The 18,716-nt window shown below is 35.7% G+C and overlaps 1 long non-coding RNA gene across 9 annotated transcripts in view; it reads left to right on the top strand.

Moving 5' to 3' along the window:
* LOC110541176 (uncharacterized) overlaps positions 1 to 18,716 on the top strand; it is a 361,531-nt gene that overhangs the window by 137,297 nt on the left and 205,518 nt on the right. For 8 of the 9 annotated variants that reach the window (XR_009594300.1, XR_009594303.1, XR_009594297.1 and 5 more), the window contains 2 exons: positions 7,578 to 7,636; positions 14,867 to 15,112. This is a non-coding gene — a long non-coding RNA (uncharacterized LOC110541176). The remainder of the gene's footprint in view (positions 1 to 7,577; positions 7,637 to 14,866; positions 15,113 to 18,716) is intronic. The other variant, XR_009594305.1, reaches the window with a different exon arrangement.

The raw sequence follows: 18,716 nt of genomic DNA, 5'->3' as shown, positions 1-18,716 counted from the left end.
TGTAAGCAAATACATGGTATATCTTTCTAAGTTACCTCGCTCAATATAATTTTTTCTACTTTCATCAATCTACCGTGAATACTGGGATTTCTCTTTTTTGTTGCTGTTTAAAATGCAGAGTAATATCACATTGGGTAATTGTACCATATTTACCATTTTTCCATTGACAGATATCTAGGTTATTTTAATTTCTGGCTATTATGAATGAAGCAGCAATGAACACGGTTGAGCAATTAATTACCTCTGTAGTAGTTATGAATCACCCTTTAGATATATGCCCATGTGTCCTATAGCAAGACCTTGATGTAGATCTATTTCTATCTTCCTGAGAAACTGTCACATTGATTTTCTCAGTGGCCGTACATGTTTGCACTCCCACCAGCAACAGATGAGTGTGTTTCCCTTACTCCACATCCTGCCAGCATGAACTATAATTTGTTTTATTGATCTTAGTCATACTGACTGGTAAAAGGTGAAATTGCAAATTTGCTGTGATTTGAATCCCCTGGATGACTAGGGATTTTGAACATTTCTTTTAATGTCCTCAGCCATTTGAGTTTCCTCTTCTGAGAATTCTGTTTAGATCTGTACACAGATTTTAAAATTTGTTTAAATTGTGTTTTCCTTGCTATCATCTTTTGACATATTTATAATATTTCGGTATTGACCTTCTATTACATGTGTAGTTGGTAAAAATCTTCTGCATTCTATATGCTTCTGCTTTGCCCCACTGAAGATGTCCTTTGTTGTTCAGAATCTTATTAGTCTCATGAGGTACCATTTATGAATTGCTATTTTAGTGCCGTGCTAAAGCTGTTCTGTTCAGAAAATTCTTTCTGGTGCCAATGATTTTAAGAGTATTCCCATTTTTTTAGTTTAATTATTATTGTTATTAATTTTATTATTATTAATTATACTTTATTCACTTTTCATCCTGGCCGAGGCTCCTTCCCTCATCTCCTCCTGGTTTCACCAAGCCCCTCCCTTAATCAGCTGATAGGGGAGGGCCTCCTACCCTACTATGTGACCCAGCCTATCAGATCTCATCAGGACTGCCAGGATCCTTCATCTCCATGGCCTAGAAAGGCTACTTGCCAGGAGGAAGTGATCAAAGAGCAGGCAATGTCATGAGCATTCATGTCAGAGACTGCCCCTGCTCCTCTCACTAAGGAACCCCATGGAGACTAAGATGCCCATGCGCTACATCTGAGCAGGCAGTCTAGGTCCTCTCCATGCATGGTCTTTGGTTTCATTTATTTATTTATTTAACAATTTATTCACCTTATATCTCAATTGTAGTCCTCTTCCTTGTACCTCCCAATCCCACCGTATGGAAAAGCAGGGGAAAAACGGGACAAGAGCTGAAGAAGGAAACCAGCAAGCCAACAAAATTGGCCTAGTGAGACCTAAAGATACTAATTCACCCACAAAGGACCGCACATGGTTAAAGTGGCACACAGGCAGTTCAGTCTCCATGTGGGTACCCTAGTAAGTGGAGCAGGGTGTACCTCTGACTTAGACTCTTTTGCATTCTCTTTGATCACTTCCTTCTGCTGGTGCAGCCTTGCCAGGCCTTAGAGGGAGCAGATCCAGACAGTCTTGATGAGGCCTGATAGGGGAAGGTCAGATGGTAGAGAAAGAGGGCTCCCCGATTTTTTTTCAATCAGGTTCAGTCTATCTGATCCCATGTTGAGGTTTTTGATCCATTAGAATTGAATTTTGTGCAGAGTGATAAGTATGGATCTTTTGGGATTCACCTATTTGCTGTCATCCAGCATCGTTTGCTGACGATGCCTCCCCCGTCCCCCCCGCACCAGTATGTATTACTAGCTTTTTAAAACTCTAATACTAAGTATTCATACCAAGGTGGATTTCTGTCTGTGTCTTCCAAAAAAAATTCCTGGATCAATGTGCTTGGTTTTGTACTAATACAATGCTGTTTATATTACTCTAGCTCTGTAGTATAATTTGATGTCATCAGGGGTGACACCTCCAACAGTTCTTTTATTATTCAGGATAGTTTTAGCTCTCCTTTTTTTTTTTTTATTCTTACATAAAGAAGAACTTTTTTTTTTCTTTTGAGATCTGTGAGGAATATGGTAGAATATTGATAGGGCAGCACTGAATTTCTAAATTGCTTTTGGTAGGTAGGTTGGCCATTTTTACTTTATTATTCCTACCATTCATGAGCAGTTTTTTTTTTTTTATCATAAAAGTGTGTTGGATATTGAAAAAAACCTTTATAAATGTGATGTGATGATCATGTAGTTTTTGTCTTCCAGCTAATCTACATGGTGAATTTCTTTTTCTTTTTTTTTTTTTTTAGCCATTCCTGCATCTGAGGAATGAAGCTTACTTGATCATGCAAGATTTTATTGAGAAATTATTCTTTTAAAATCATAGTGAAGTTGGTCTGTAATTCTTTTTTCTTTATAGGTTCTTTATGTGGTTTAGGTATCTGGAAACTGGTAGTCATGAAATGAATAGGCAGTATTCCTTTTGATTCTATTTTGTGGAATAATCTGCAATGCCTTGCCATTAACTTTTCTTTGAAAATCTATTAGAATTATGTACTAAAACCAGCTGGTGCTAGGCTTTCTTGTTGTTATTGTTGGTAGTGGTAGTCTTTTAATGGCTGCTTCTATTTCACAAGGGGTTATAGGTCTGTTCAAATTGCTTGTCTGATCAATATTTAGCTTTGGCATGTGACATGTATGGAGAATAATTATATGTTTTATTAGGCTTTCCAGTTTGGTGGAGCACAGGTTTTAAAATATGCTCTTATGATTCTCAGGATTTCCTCATGTGTTTTTCTGTCCTCTTTTTTCCTTTTAACTTCATTAAATTAAATCTTCTTTCTCTATTTTATTGTTAATTTGACTAAGGGTATGTTGAACTTATTGATTTTATTAAGGAAACAGCTTTTGATCAGCTAGGAGTCAGAAAAGAAGGTGGAGTTGCACTAGGTGGTCAGATGGAAAGCTGGGGTGAGAATGAGGGATTTCATGTAGAAGGAGAGGAGAAGATATACCGTAATCCTACTTGTTTCTCTGGCCTTCCAGTGACTGCTCAGGGAATTCCTACAGAAAGAGTTTGAGATAAGGGGATGAGTTGGGGGAAGGAAGTTTAGAGAAGAAGATCTATGTGATCCTCTGGAAATGTGTGCAGAGAGCTTTACTTCCATTTTTTAGTGGACTCTTCATTCTTCTTTTTAAAATTATCCATAGATTCTACTCTCTTGTGTCCATATACACTTTGGGCAACCTACCAATGGTCAGTTGCCCAGAGGAAAGTGACTGTACCTCAACCAGCAGTTATCAGTTGCCAATACCTCCAGAAATAAGAGAGGGCCCTCAGGAATGCCTCTCCTTTCCATTTTCTATTTTTTAAATATATTTTGAAACTATAACATAATTACACTTATTCCTCCCCCTTTTCCCCTTAAACTCATCCCAGGTACCTTCTCAAACCTTCTCCCTTTCATGTTAACAGTTTCACTGATGGCATTTTTCAGGCCTTGTTAAGGCAGTCATATTAATGAGACCTCATGGACGTAGTCATAATCTCAAATAAATTTCTGCTTCTCTTGCTTTTACTAACTTTCCATACCCTTTTCTTCTATTATGACTGAGCTTTAGCTTTAGGGCCAGGGACTTTTTTTTTTTTTGTATATGTATCATGGGGGACTGAACACACAATATATCTTGCTCTTTTGCAATCTAATTAGTTATAGATTTCTGTGATGATCTCTTCTGCAGCTGGAAGTGTCCTTGATGGAATGTGAGGATTACACTTATCTGTGGATATAAGGATAACTATTTAGAATGTAGTTAGGAATTATGCCAGTTTAGTTAAGCAGCAGTTGGAGGCTCATCTTTAGAATCTATGACTTCACTAATCTTAGGTAGTGTGCTATATCATAAATGCCATTTAGTGGCTTCCCTTTTGATTAGTAGGCATTAAGTCTAATTAGTAAGTTCTTGGTTATATGTTGCTGTTGAGCCGTTAGCGTTATCAAATCATGCTGGTCATTGATGTAGTTTATAGACATCATAGCTCAGTCTCTTTATCTAAATCCTGTGTCTGAAATGTATGTTGTTTTTTGTGCTAAGAATTTTAAGTAGTTTGATCTTGCTTTGCAATCATTGTGATAGTAATCTCAAATCTGAGATTTCTATGCAACATTGTTGCTCTTTATAGGAATTTCTGGACACTATTTCATAGCAGTTAATCCCACCTTCTATCTTTCACATTTCTATCTTTTAAAAATATCCATATAGGCTGGCATCTCTGGGTGGACTTGAACCACCAACCTTTCAATTAGCAGCCAAACACATGAACAGATGCACCACAGAGTGCAGAAAGAGGATAAATAGGAGGTCTCCATCAAATCCCTCTTCTCAGAGCTCAGGGAATTCTGCAGGAGAGGAGGCAGAATGATTTTTAGTGTCAAAGAGAATGGAGAACAAGACAGATATGAGCTCACAAAGACTGACATAGCAAGCACAAGGCTTGCTACATAGAAATGCAATAACCCTTCTGCATATATATAAATCACAGCTTTCAGTTCAGTATTTAAGGGGCTCCAGACTGTGAGAAAGAGTAGGTCTCTCACTCTTCTGCAGGCTCTTGGGCCTCCATTCCTCCTCTTGAGTCACCATGTCCAACATATATGTGATAGATTTTGCTTCATTTTATTATATTTAATTTTGTAATGTTTGGTTATTATCTCAAAGAAGAGTTTATTTTTTCTAATGAAAGAAACAGATTTGATTTCTGGTGAGGTAATTTGGGGAAGAACTGGGAGAAGTAGGAAGAGGGAAAATTATAATCTATAGTTAAGTCCCTATAAAGTACAGGGATATATTATATGAGAATAAATCTATTTTCAATAAAAAATATCTTTATGACGTTGCAGAAATGCCTCAGATGTTGACAGCGTTGGTTGTCTGTTCATTTCCTAGCACTCACATGAGGTTACTAGCCATCTGTAACTCCATTCCTAATGGATCTGAATCCCCTTTCTACTGAAACTGCTTACAACACCCATACAAATACAATGAAATATAATGATTTTTATTTCTTTGAGAATTTTATGCAATGTGTTATGATCATCTTAACACTTCCCCCACCTCCTGTGAGACTACTCTCTTTCATATCACTCCCAACTAATGTCTTCTTTTCTTTCTTTCCTTTTTAAACACCATTTAACTTCAGTTTGTACTGCCCATATACTCTTGAATGTGTGGCCTTGCATTACACTAAAGAATGGTTGGCTTACCAGGAAAAACACTGTTAGAAATATGATCTGTCCATTCCCAGAAGCTACTAATTGCCAAATAATCCCTAGTGGAACACTGTTCTCCCTTCCTTTGTCCATATTGGGATTGATCTGGATTGAGTAGGTAAAAATCTTGTGAATGCTGTCATAGGTGCTATGAGTTCATTTGTGCAGTTACTGTTTTGTGTACAGATATCTTGTTCCATTATAGCCATCCACACTTTTGTTTCTTTTTACATTCTTCCATGATAATCACTGAACTTCATGAAGACAGGATGTGATATTGATGTTTCATTTTAGGCTGCTCATTCAATAACATCTCCTTCTCTGTACTTTTATCAGTTGTATGTATTTGTGTTAGTCACAACTAATCTGTAATGAGTGTTGAGAGATGCAGTGATATATTTGGTCAAATCACTAGGAATATACTCAGTTTTTTGTCTTCTCTTACATCTACTTCTTCTTAGAAAATGTTATTTGATTGGCAGAGAGAGGGATATAGATTTGCTAGATATAGGTAAGCATACAGTCACTACTTCTCAAGACTTTGAACAATATCATGACTGCATCAAGTGCTACCTAACATAGTAAGAACATGGACTAAAATTAAAGATGTGCCCAGTGTTTCAATAGTGGCAACACTTTTATCTTTCCAGTTTTGTACAACAGTCTTCTGTGGGAGAATATTATATCGTATAAAACCTTTAAATACAATGGCAAGGTTCTAGGCTGTTCCCTTGGTTTCATGTCTAATAAATTATTCATAGATTTATAATGCATTATTGCTAGAAAGTAATGAATTTCAGTACTTTGGGCACATGTAAAGAAATTTCTGTCCTTTGAGAAAAAATTGAAAAGAACTCTGAAAAAGAGGTGTGCAGTGGGAGTCTTCATCTACAAGAAGATTGTCTCCTACACTCTTCTTGAGCACAGCTGGAAGCCTTAATGAATTAGAACATGGAGTTCTCCTTCCAGCAAGGTTAATTTAGAGCTTTTCGGGCTTCAGAAGCATCCATAAATTAATTTCTACAACCTATAACATTTCCATTAGCTCTTTCAGAAAAAAAAATGTGAATGTGATGTGCATAGAAATCCTAGTCTTTCATTTCCTACTCAAGAATGAAAGTACCATACAGATTTTTTTGTGTTTATCTAATAGCCATTTGTTATCAGTGTAATTAAAATATATAAGCTTGTGAGTATGTAAGAAAATGCGTACTGTGCAATCTAAAAATTATTTTTCTTCTCTTAGAGTTTTTCAAAGTATCCTACAGGGTTCATTTTAAACAGAAAGTTGTTTGTCTTACAGGATTTATTGTAATCTCTTATAACTTGCTTGTCTGAAAACCTATTGTTTTTGTGATGAATAATTATATTAATTTTGTGACTAATTTAACTGCATTTTTTAAATTAAATAAGTTTCTTAAATGAAGTTGGTTTTAAACTAAAAATAATTAATGACTGATGGTCTATTTTTAATAAACTGGAATTTGTTTAATTAATATTAAAATATAAATAGGATTTTTAAAATTCTATTAATAATACAGTGGCATTTAACACATATAATGTTTCTTTAATGTAACTAGTTCAAAATATACCTCAAGATCTTTAATTTGCTTAATGACTTATGATATGGAATCCTGAATATATAAATAGGACAGAATATCAAATTAGTTAAAAAAAATTTAAGATCTATTAGTATTTCTTTTTTTTTCTTTTCAATGCAGTTTATTCAGGAACCTTGAACAATCATCTGACCCTGGGGAAAGCCAGCCCACAGCTTACATAGCCTCTGGGTAGCCAACCCCAGCATGCCACGTGGGCAATGCAGATAGGTCCACATACATGGAAGCAAGCCAGATCCTCAGCCTTAGCCAAATGTGGAATTGTTCGTGACAGAGAGCACTCACCATCAGGAAGGTGGAAGGCGGAATCACACAAGTCTTTTCAACAGAAACTATGAAAGCCAGAAGGGCCTATACAGATATCATGCAAATGCTTAGAGATCACAGATGCCAACCCAGACTACCATACCCAGCAAAGCTTTCAATCATCGTACATGGAGAAGGCATATCAAACCCCACATTCCAGCTACGGAACAACTTCTTGAACATTATGTAATTATACAATAAACAAAATAATTACATCAAAGAACTTTTAAAATTATGGTATAAAGTTACAGACATTGGGGAAAAATCTCAGCTGCCGGACTAAGATACTATCTGATAACATTCTTGGATATCTGTTGGTATAAACTGTTGATCTGCTAATACTTTCTCAATAATTTTCTCAACAGATTCAAGGATGTTAGCATGAATATAAACCTGGATAATGGATGCTACTAAGGGGCTAAAGGTAATTGAAAAGTAGTTGACTTTATACATGTAACCTTACAATTTCCAGTACATTCTGATACTTCAACATTCTTCATAGAATATTCAACATGCATGTGGAAATCTTTAAGTCATGATATCAATCTCTGGAAATGTTTTGAATCTGGATGGAAGAAGGCAAGTATTTTTCCTTTATAGTAGAAAACTACGAACTTATTTTTTATATGTTATTTTAATTGCAAAATTAAAGATTTAAGATCATTTTCCTGTGTTTCAGCTGCAATAGAATATCCGTTGATATTTTTTTGAGAGTCTGGTGAAGCCATGATGTCCTGTTTTTTGTTGCCTGTATTCTTACTCCACTCTCTAGCCTTCTGGTTGTCTGTAGCCTTGACTAATTATTCCTGGAGCCTGTACTGCAGACTAGATCTACCTGTCTCTGAAGTTCAAGTAGTCTTTCCTTGATTCACTGTCTCTGCTGGCTCACTGTTTATGACCCAGGAATGTCAGGTAGCTGTGGTGCAGGCAGAAAGATCTCAGAGTCTAGAGCTGCTCCAGTGTCCCACAGGCTTCCTTAAAATGGTGGAGGTTGTGATTTGGGGCCCAGGCCTGGCTCAGCTCAACTGGTTTCACTGGTTGTGCTTGCTGTTTTGTTTCTGACCCAGATGAGGTAGGTTGCTGGGGAGTAGGCAGAAATATCTCCTAGCCTAGAGTTGCTCCAAAGCCCCTTGGGAAGGAGGAAAATGGAACTTGGGTCAGGTGTCTAGCTCAGTTCTGCTGTGTTCTCTGTCTGTGCTGGGCTCATTGATCGTGGCTTATGTCTCCTGGGTTTGGAAACAGGAGTCTCTAGTACCCAGAAGGCGTCCACAGAACTGTGAGAATGCATGCCCAGGTTTGGCATCTCACCCTCAGTACGGGATGGTATTTACTTCATAGGCAGTGAGTGTGAGCACCCAAGGTATGAGCTGTCAAGCACCGGTCCTGTTTGGATGGCAGGTGGCCTCAGGCTGAGGTGTCAGAACCACGCTTGTCCTGAAGCCGCTTGTCCTGGAAGGTAGCCACAGTTGGTAGGATTGGGCAGGTGGCCTAGAGCTGTGGCAGTGCCAGTCAGGAGGCCAGGAATTTTTCCTAATATTAGCCTGGTGGATACTCTCACCTGAGAAACACAACACGTCAGGGTTACAGGGTCCACATATAGCCTGGTGGTCATCCTGCTGTCACTGCTGAGCTATTGTTCAGGTACTCTGCATAGTCAGCGCCACCATCTTGGATCTCCTGAGACTTGGCCACACATACATGTCTTAAGAATAAACTTGTTTCAAGTAAAAGTTACATTTTAATTTTTGCACTGATGTTATTAAACATTTAATAGTTTTTCCTTTCTACAGTGCAACTCTAAGGAATATATTTTTTAGTTTTATTAATTTTTCATATGTGAGGAATTGTACTATATGCATCCTAGTACGTGCATTTCATGTGCTCAATATTATGATGCTGAGGATCATTCATCTTAAGCCCAGGTCCACAGATTTCTTATTTTGTTTGATGCATAGCTACAAGTTGCATAGATATGAAAAATAAATTTATCATTTTGTGTTTGACATCTGCAATACTATACTTATACAGCTATTATAAATGTGTAATTATAAGGTGTATATCCAAGGTGTTTATATACAGGGCAAAATGTCCTTGCACATACAGGTAAGCAATGGAGAAGCCAGGAAAGCAAAACACAGCTGATCTCTTCAATGGAAAAAAGTCTTTAGCTGTTTTCCTGAAGTGGTCAGGGAAAATATAGTTTACAACGTAGCAATCTTTTGCTACCTGTTGAGTCAGGCCTGGCCTACATCTCCCAGAACTTATGTTTTACTTATCCCAGAGCCTTTTCCAAAAAATTAAAAATTAAAAAAAATTAAAAATCTTGAGCATTACGTCTAGGCCATAAAACTCATCTTTTTGAGAGATGTCATTTGTAAAACAGCCTAAGTGACCTTTGTGTTATCTTGGAGTCAGACGTATCCTGACACCCACAGGCCTTATGTTTACCTCAGTCAAACTCCCTGGACCCTGAACCATGAGCACTACATCTGAGTCAGGTACCCATTTTTATGAAGGAAGCCAGATGTACTTTGTAAAGGATCTCAACTTACACATGTTTTCAAGAGGTTGTGCGGTCGAGTCTGAGTTATTTGAAAAAGTTGTTTTCAAAATGCTGCAGTGCTTAAACATCGTCAGAGTAAAGTCATCTGCGTCAGACTCTAGATATCCTGAGCCAGCACAAGTTACCAAAATTTGACCTTACCCTGATTATTTTTCCCTGCTTACTCTAAGGTCTGCAGGGACCTTCCCAAAATAAGTCATGTTTTCTGGGCACATATATGCTTAGGAGAATGCTTCAAAGGATAGATATATTTAGGTCTTATATTTTTCAGTCTAAAAATATGTTATGTAAGGGAAACTGGTGCTGAAAACAATTTCACCAACCAATGTGACCTTTATGTGGATCATATGCGCAATATATTAGATCAACAGATAGACAGATAATATAGATACCTAGATAAAAAGAACCTAAATTATCTTAAATTTAGCATGTTTCACACTTTTCTGGGAAATCAATTTATTATTTTCTACAAAATACTTTCCATGACTTCTTTATGTTTTATGTTTGTGTTATTTGTTTCCCCCATCCTTTACACTTTATTTACAAATATATTATAATTTTTAAGAAAATGTTTAAGATAATTTCTCTAATTCTGTACTCAGCACATTTCTCCTCTCAAACTTAGTTGTCTGCTTTGTGGGTTTGAGTTTTGTTTTTTTGTGACAGGGTTTCTCTGTGTAGCCTTGGCTGTCCTGGACTTGCTTTGGACCAGGCTGGCCTCAAACTCACAGAGATCTGCCTGCCTCTGCTACCCTGAGTGATGTTTTCAGCTTTTTAGGAGAAAATTACTAAATTAAATATATTTTGTTTATTAATACCTTATTTTAAGAAATAAGAGATTTCTTAAAATAGTTTTATTGAAATCATTTTATCTTACATAGATGAAGGAAAATTTATATGTTGCGGTATATTATTAATTCATATTCTAAAATGTACCTTTTACTTTCTTTCATAATATGTATTATTTATTATTATATACATAATATTATCATAATATGTATATATGTAATTCATGGCCTCTATTTTGTATCAATTACTCATGTTTTTTTCTCTTGAGTGTTTGTAACTTGCATATAGTTGGTTATACAAGTTGAGATTCATGTTATTTTAATAATTCAGTTTCTCTGAACCATTTAACAATAATCCACCATTTCTAACTTACACTTCCATGCCTCTTTTTTTTTCATAACATACACTTTTTAATATTTTTAAACGGAGAACAGTATTAAGATAGTTTTTTTTTTAAAAAACACCATACAATGCTCTAAAGATAAAAATACATCCTAAATATTCAACACACAGCTTAAATGTAAAGTGCATGATTAGTCAAGGTTTATATAATCAAGTTTTGAAACCAATCATTTTAAGCCATTTGAATATAATTGAATCTGGACGTTTTTATGGTGCTGGTGAATTAACAGGGGGCCTGCTCGCACTGGACAAGTGCTCTGTCATTGAACTATATCCACCGCCATTTAATACAGATTTCTTATTTTATTTTATTTTATTTTTTTCTCATTAGTTACATTTTGTTAATTCTGTATCCCAGCTGTATCCTGCTCCCTCATTCCCTCCCAATCCCACCCCCCCTACCTCATCTCCTCCCTGCACCTTTTCAATTCCTCTGATTGGGAAGGACCTCCTCCCCTTTCATCTGATCCTGTTTTATCAGGTATCTTCAGGAATGGCTGCAAAGTCCTCCTCTGTGGCCTAACAGGACTGCTCCTCCCTTGGGGGGATTGGGGGTGGGGAGGTCAAAGAGCCTGCCATTCAGTTGCTGTTAGAAACAGTCCTGTTCCCCTTACTATGGGAAACCAATTGATTACTGAGCTACCACAGGCTACATCCTAGCAGAAGTTCTAGGTTATATCCATACATGATCTTTGGTTGAATGTCAGTCTCAGAAAAGACCCTTTGCCCAGATATATTTGGTCCTTGTGGAGCTCCTATCCTTTCCACATCATACTAACTCCCCTTCTGCTGAAGGTTTGGTTATGAGTCTTAGTATCTGTTTCGAAACACTGGTAGGTAGAGTCTTTCAGATGCCTTCTGCAGTAGACTCCTGTCATATGTTCAATGTACATCCCATTTGTCTTTCTAAGTAATGATTGATCATCTTACCCCGTGTCAGCTCTCTTGATTATCTTTTTTAGGTGTATAGATTTCATTATGTTTATCATATCTTATAGGTCTATAAAAGTGAGTATATGCTTTGTTTGTCTTTCTCCTTCTGGGATACTTCACTCAGAATGATCTTTTCTAGATCCCACCATTTGCCTGCAAATTTCATGATTTCCTCCTTTTTGATTGCTGAGTAATATTCCATCGTGTAAAAATACCACAATTTCTTTATTAATTCTTCTGTTGATGGACATCTGGGTTGTTTCCAGGTTCTGGCTATTACAAATAAAGCTGCTATAAACATGGTTGAGCAAGTATCCCTTTTGTGTACTTGAGCAAATTTGGGTATATGCTTATCAGTGGTATGGCTGGGTCTTGAGGAAGCACTATTCCTAATTGTCTTAGAAAGCGTCAGATAGACTTCCAAAGTGGTTGTACCAGTTTAAATTCCCACCAGCAGTGGAGGAGGGTTCCCCTTCCTTCACAACCTCTCCAGTATGTGTTGTCACTTGAGTTTTTCATCTTGGCCATTCTGATGGGTGTAAGGTGAAATCTCAGGGTCGTTTTGATTTGCATTTCCCTAATGGCTAATGAGGTAGAGCATTTCTTTAAATGTTTCTCTGCCATTCAATATTCCTCTATAGAGAATTCTCTGTTTAGGTCTGTTCTCCATTTTTTAATTGGATTACTTGGATTGCTGCTTTTCAGCTTCTTTAGTTATTTGTATATACTGGATATTAGCCCTCTGTCAGATAAAGGGTTGGTGAAGATTCTTTCCCAATCTGTAGGCAGTCATTTTGTTTTGATAATGGTGTCCTTTGCTTTACAGAAGCTTTTCAGTTTCATGAGGTCCCATTTATTAATTGTTGCTCTTAGAGCCTGTGCTGTTGGTGTTCTGTTCAGGAAGTTGTGACAATGAGTTCTAGGCTGTTCCCCACTTTTTTTTGTAACTGATTTAGAGTATCTGGTTTTATGTTGAGGTCTTTGATCCACTTGGACTTTAGTTTTGTGCAGGGTGATAAATATGGATGTATTTTCATTTTTTTCTGCATGTAGACATCCAGTTGTACAGGACAATACAGCAGGGATGCAAAGGGAATAAATTGTAATTAATAATAATAATAATAATAACAAATAATAAAAAATGGTAACAAAAAAAACAAGTCAAAATGAAAAGAAAATTTTACAACTGACTGCAACATTTTTTTCAATGACAGGAAAGTGAAATATTTAATTATGCCTTAAAATTCAAAATGTGATGTATTTATTGAGTTGCTTATAATAAGAACTTTGACCATTTTGGGAGATTATTTTAATTAATATAATAAAAAGTAGAACCTTCAAGAGCTTTTTGATTTTTCTGCAGATATCATGTTTCTAGATATTATTACTCAGACAGTATGTATCCAGTTCGATAATTACCAAAGCTTTAAAGCTGACAATAAAGGACTGACTGTGGAGCTAGGAAAACACAACCTGTAAACTGGTGTACACATAGTTAAATACATTAAGCCTCCTGTGCAAACGATACAGGATGTCACAGAAAACACATATATTCACCAAATATCATGTGAATATTAGGCAAGGTTTAAATAGGAGGAGCATATTTTTATGGTGAAAATGTTTTCAATCGTGTTTGAAATCATTAGTATGTTTTTGTAATCATTTGTCACTGTTCAGTCAGAGGCAAGGTCCTTGAACATTTTCTTGACTCTGTAGTAAACCTTGAAAAAAAAAAAACAAAACAAAAAACAGAACAAAGCAAGCCAAAAAATAAAGTAAAACAAAATAAAATTATTGACCTGAAAAATACCAGAATGAAAAGCTAAATAATACATGTTGACCATGCTAAAAAAGTTAAAAGTATTAACATAAGCAATGCTATTTTACAATAAAAAGCAAAATATAACCTACATTCAACTAAAATAAATATGACTTAAAATTTGGGGAAAATTTAGGAATCCATATTCATAAGATGATGAGAGGAAAGAATAATGATGGAAAAATAGTAATGGTTTTGAAAAATAACTATGTAGCAGCTCATGGTTTTAATGCAATTAAAAGCTTATAAACATTCAAGAATGAAACAAAATTGAAATATGGTAAAATCGTTTTCTTGATTTTGGAGTCTCTAAGACTTCCATCGTCTAGCCACTTGGAGGGGTTAAAGTATATTAAAATGTCTATCTAATGTGATATTGAAATTTAAAATGAGATTTTATATGTTTGAAACTAAAATTAAAAAGTAAAATTAGTGCACATATAATGGAACTTCAGAGACTGAAGAATCCATAATGGAATAATAGCATAATTGCTTTTCCTTGAATATTTTGTACTTTTATGTCTATTACCAGTATTCTATTAGGATCAGACAATTTTTTTTTATGTATTTGGGTTATTTCTACTCAGTAGTCTGAATAAACTCATTTTTTATTAGTTTGAGCAAAAAGTATAACTAGGCCATTTTCAGTATTGTGTGGATCTATTTTTATTTTGTTCCCTGTGAGTATGTTTCATTATTTCTTTTGTAAATAATATAGATTCTTCATCAGGTTCAGGTAGTAGCTTTGAGAGAATAACAATCTCATGTATATTTTCATTGTACATACTTCATAAATCACATAATTTTTGGAACATAAAGGTAAAATATATTGATAATATTTGACAAGAAGATTATTCAGGATCTTGGTACCCAGTTGGAAATTGTCTCCCATCTGCTGCTATGATGAAATATTTTACATTTAACTACCACACCTAGATTTAAAGTGGACAGCTAAATATATTCATAGACATAAAAGTTGAAAAAATGGAGTGGTCCGAAATGATATACATTCAGTTTTGATCAAAAGATATACAGTCTATTTTATTATTCATATTCTGAAATTATTAAAATTTCCAGATATGTTAACTGCTTAAAGTACCACATAAACTAAAACCTTAAATTTTGTGTTTTTTTTTTTTTCAATGCAGTTTATTCAGGAACCTTGCAAGATTAGAGTCTCACAACAGTGTGATGCAGCCATGATCATTCAGGCCTTTACAGCCATTGAAGCAGGACATTCTCCCCAAGCATGGTTGGATACCATAAAAAGCTAAAATGTTACACTCAGGATGCGAGGCTAAGCACTGCACTCAGAGTCAGCCGCTTTGGACCCAGAGAAGAGCATGTCTGGTTTCATGCGGGTTGATGCCCCAGGTCCCGCCTCTGGGAAAAAGGTATTGGACGGGTCTGATGCTCTTTGGGTTTTTTTTTTTTTTTTTTTTTGAAATAAGAAAATACTAATTCATCCCATAGACTATAAAAATTGGGTAGACCCAACAATCATTAAAAATAATTAAAACTAAGTATGTAAAATTTGTTACCAATGTATTTCTGGATATAAATTCATACACGATGTTAACTGAAAGTTATAATTTTGTAATGCTTATGTACTATTATGAGTATGAGCATCCAAAATTTATGAAGTAAAGTGACATGTGACTTTAAGGACACTGATATATGTGGAGTAGACATAAGGTATTTCATAACTGTGCTGGGCATTTATTTCATTAAAAATTTAAAAGGCAAATGACATGGACATCAGAAGAGGGAGAAAACAGGGAACAGGACAGGAGCCTATCACAGAGAGCCTCTGAAAGACTCTACCCAGTAGGCTATCAAAGCATATGCTGAGAGGCATAGCCAACTTTGGGCAGGGAATCTTATGAAAGAAGGGGAAGATAGAAAGACCTGGAGGGAACTGGGGCTCCACAAGGAGAGCAACAGAACCAAAAAATCTGGGCACAAGAGTCTTTTTTTGAGACTGATACTCCAACCAAGGACCATGTATGGAGATAACCTAGAACCCCTGGACAGATGTAGCCTAAGGCAGCTCAGTATCCAAGAGGTTTCCCCATTAATAGGGCCAGGAACCATCTCTGAAAGGAACTCATGGGGTGGCTCTTTGATCACCTCCACCTGAAGGGGAGCAGCCTTACCAGTCCACAGAGGAAGACAAAGAAACCAGTCCTGATGAGACCTGATAGACTATGGTCAGATGGAAGGGGAGGAGGACCTCCCCTATCATTGGACTGGGGAAGGGGCATAGGAGAAGAAGATGGAGGGAAGGTGGGATTGGGAGGGGATGGGAGAGGGGGCTACAACTGAGATACAATGTGAATAAATTGTAACAAAAATTTTAAATAAATAGAAACAGAAATTTAAAAAAATAATTCAAATTATAGATGTTTGCACTTCAAAACTGTTCACTGTAAGCATTAGTATTTGGATCAAGGTTTTTAGCTTGGTTGGTTTGGTTTTTGCTTTTTGTCTTTCAAGACAGTTTTTTTTTATTGTTTTGTTTGTCTATTTTTGTTTTGTTTTGTTTTGTGCAGCTCTGGTTTTCCTGGAACTCTTTCTGTTGAACAATCTGGCCTCAAAACAGAGATCCAACTGCCTCTCCTTTACATTGCTAGGATTAAAGGCATGCACCAATACCACCAAGCTTAGATCAAGTATATATATATATATATATATATATATATATATATATATGTATATACACATTAAATGAAAAGTATTACACAAAGGGTCACTGAGCTGAGTCTTTGGTAAAGCCAATACCTCCAAACTCAAGGATCAGATTTCAATACTCATAGACCAACCATAGCATAACCTATGCTGGAAGAAAAGAAACAACACTTGGAAGTTGTCCTCTGATTTCTATTTACACATCATGACACATATATGTATGTATACATATACATATATATGTATACACACATATATATATACATATAGCAGTATGTTTGATCTTCCCTAATACACACAAAATAAATTAATGCATATTAAAATATTACAAATAAATTATAAATTATACATTTACTGTGAAAGTTTGTTTTCAGGGTGATTTGGACAAAGTTCTATTGATTTTAAGCTTATTTCAGTTCTTGTACTTCCCTGAAGTACAGTCATAATCAAATTATTGAATAATTTCAACAATTTTTCCCATATGTCATGTATAGATTTCCCTTGAATGTATTCATTTTCTGAAATAGAATTTTTACAACAGAATCATGATGTTTCAGTATCACAATATGAAGTTTAAGAAATAACTTTGGCCAGAGTTTATGTGCTATTTGACCAGAACACAGAACCAAACTAGAATATGGTAGTACTACCAGCTTTGCTTGCGAAAGCGCTATAAAAATTAGTGAAAGCTAACAACTGTCAGACCCTTGTATTAGTTCTTTGATTTTCAGACTTAACCATTTATATTGACACCAAAATTAGCCCATTTTACAAAGGAGGAAACAACAATACAATATCATTTCCAGGGCCTTTGAAACATAGTTATGTGGTTAAAAGCCTAAACAACTTGAATTTAGATCCTAAGCTCTAGTCCAAACATCCTCACAGCAGTCTGTAACTTAAGGTCCAGGATAGCTGACACCCTCTTCTGGCTCATGCAGGCAGGAAAATGTAATGACACAAACCACACACATGTATACTCACACACACACAGAACTAAAACTGTTAAAAGTCATCCGTTGGCAAATGTAGTCTAGATCCACTCCCTGTTATGTACTTTACTGTTGAATACTTTGTAGAATTCTATAGTCTGCTCATTTTTTCTCTCTATTGTCAAGTTATTTTACATTACATCAAACTGATGTCAAATAAATAAATATATGGAAGAAAATCCCCAAAGTATTGATGCTGTTTAGACAACAAAAGAAATTACTGCAAGCCATCTCTCCAACATAAATAATATGTGGGTAGAATAAGATAATCAGGTGGAACACTTCATACTGTCTTTAAAAAGGGCTTAGAAGCTTTTACTGTCACTCTTTTACTATCTCAACACAAGCTTACGTTTTTTTGCAAATAATTTTAAAACGAATGTAGCAGTTGAGATGGCAAGCATACTTTTAAAAAGAATTATTCACATATGGGGTGCAGTCTAAATATAGCAATTATAGAAGATAATGTAAGAATATGCAACATACCTTTGTAAAGATATTAAAGTTGGTTCATCTCATAATTTTACTAGTTTAAGACTTTTGAGACATTAGTTTTGACTATAAAAATGATATTTCTTCTATTTTCACTGAGAAAGAGACAGTAAAGTAATGTGTCTTTCCAGATACAAAAGTGGATCTCTCCTACCTTGATATTTACCAGCTGCTTATCCAAATTTTATCATAAACAATGATTAGCTACTCAGAAGAGATGAATTATGTTTCCTTTTCTATGAAAATCAATTAATGAATTCAACTGAATTTTGTGTGTGTGTGTGTGTGTGACAAAAAATAAAATAAAACAAAAAATCGCAGTCTTTTTTCCTTTGAGAGAAGCAAGCTCTCATATGACAGCGTGTTTTACTGAGGCTCACCTTAGACTTCTGGTCTTGAGTCTTTTCCGAATACCAGTATTATCTGTTATACTACAATACTGGTGGCACAACCATATCTAATGGGAATTGTGAAAGTCATAAAATCAGCACAGCTGCTTGACAAAGATCTAGCAAAGCTGACCTGAATGATGTAATTACAGGGGTGTGGCCTTCCACTTTTGGTCTTGATCTCCATGTGCAGCATGTGCTAAAAAGTCTTTTAATATTTGTACAACTTTGGGATATTGGATTGATGGAAATCTTCTCATGAACCATTTTTGCCATCTCCCAGGAGTAATGCTTCTAAGCTTTCCCAGGAAAGTCCTGAGCATACTACCCTTCCTGCTTCTAGAGAGATATCCTTACCTGGCCTGCTTGTAGGTGTTCCTTACAAGCTGCATGTTGTGACTCAACTGAAAATACCAGAGATCTCCTTATGAAGCACT

This window comes from Meriones unguiculatus, chromosome 9 (assembly GCF_030254825.1).
Source record: "Meriones unguiculatus strain TT.TT164.6M chromosome 9, Bangor_MerUng_6.1, whole genome shotgun sequence".
Lineage (NCBI taxonomy): Eukaryota > Metazoa > Chordata > Mammalia > Rodentia > Muridae > Meriones > Meriones unguiculatus.
This window is presented reverse-complemented; position numbering and strand designations above follow the sequence as displayed.